Here is a 1,518-nt window from a genome sequence, read left to right as displayed (position 1 = left end):
GCTTTCGACAACTTAGGATCAGTATCTGTAGGCATTGAAGTCACAGTAAAATATATATACAGTGTGATTTCGGAATGAGCGATCACATCTGTAAGAGATCGATTGAGATTCTCATTTTGTGACTTTGTTGATGCTTGTTGCTATTGTATTTTGTGTTGTCAAGTAGTCTTATTATTGCAGTTATATTTACATTTGATCATCATTATCATCTTGATGACGTTATTATTATTATCATAACCACCATTATTGATATTATCATTATTGTCATTATATTCATTATCATTATTATTAGTAGTAGTAGTGGTAAATTGGTATTATTATCATTATCACTATGACTATTATTATTATTCTTACTATTATTATTATTACTATTATTATTATTATCAATGTTATTATTACTATTGTTATTATTATTACTATTGATATTATTATTACTATTGTTATTATTGTTATTATTACTATTGTTATTATTGTTATTATTACTATTGTTATTATTGTTATTATTAATAGTGTTATTATTATTGTTATTATTATTATTATTATTATTATTATTATTATTATTATTATTATTATTATTCATTATTATTATTATTATTTTATTATTATTATTATCATCATCACTGTTATTATCATTATCAGTGTTATTAATTTTATCATTATCACTACTATTATCAATATTATTGTCATTATTGTCATTATTACTGTTATCGACATCACAATCATTATTATTATTCTATTATAATAATTGCTATTATTATTATTATTATTATTATTATTATCATTATTATTATTATTATCATTATTAAAATACGTACATGTGCTCACGCTCGTGTGCATGGATTCACACACACATCACATGCGTGCGGATTTGCACGGATTTAATAAAGTTGGGCACGCGCATACATACGCATACACATCATAATTGATATTATTATCATTATTTTTCATTATTATCATCGTTATTTTTCATGATTATTATCATTATTATTATTATCATTATTATCATTACCATCATTATTATTATCATCATTATCATCACCATCATTATTATTATCATCATTATCATCACCATCATTATTATTATCATCATCATTATTATTATCATTATTATTATTATATTTTTATTGATATCATTATTATTATCATTTTTATTGATATCAGTATTATCATTATTATTATTATCATTTTTATTGATATCATTATTATTATCATTATCATTATTATTGTTATCATTTTTATTGATATCATTATTATCATCATTGTTATTATCATTATTATTATCATCATTTGTATTGAAATCATTATTATTATCATTTTTATTTTTATTATTATTATCATTATCATTATTGTTATTATCATTATTACTACTAACATCGTTATTATATTTTTTATTATTGTGTTATCAGTATTAAAACAAATTGATGAAATGCAGCATTATCATCCTCATAATCATCAGTAATATAGTCATATTCCCCTTTGTTGCAATCTGCTTTATTGATGTTACTACAACCTAGATAT

This window comes from Penaeus chinensis, chromosome 25, assembly GCF_019202785.1.
Source record: "Penaeus chinensis breed Huanghai No. 1 chromosome 25, ASM1920278v2, whole genome shotgun sequence".
Classification (NCBI taxonomy): Eukaryota; Metazoa; Arthropoda; class Malacostraca; order Decapoda; family Penaeidae; genus Penaeus; species Penaeus chinensis.
This window is presented reverse-complemented; position numbering follows the sequence as displayed.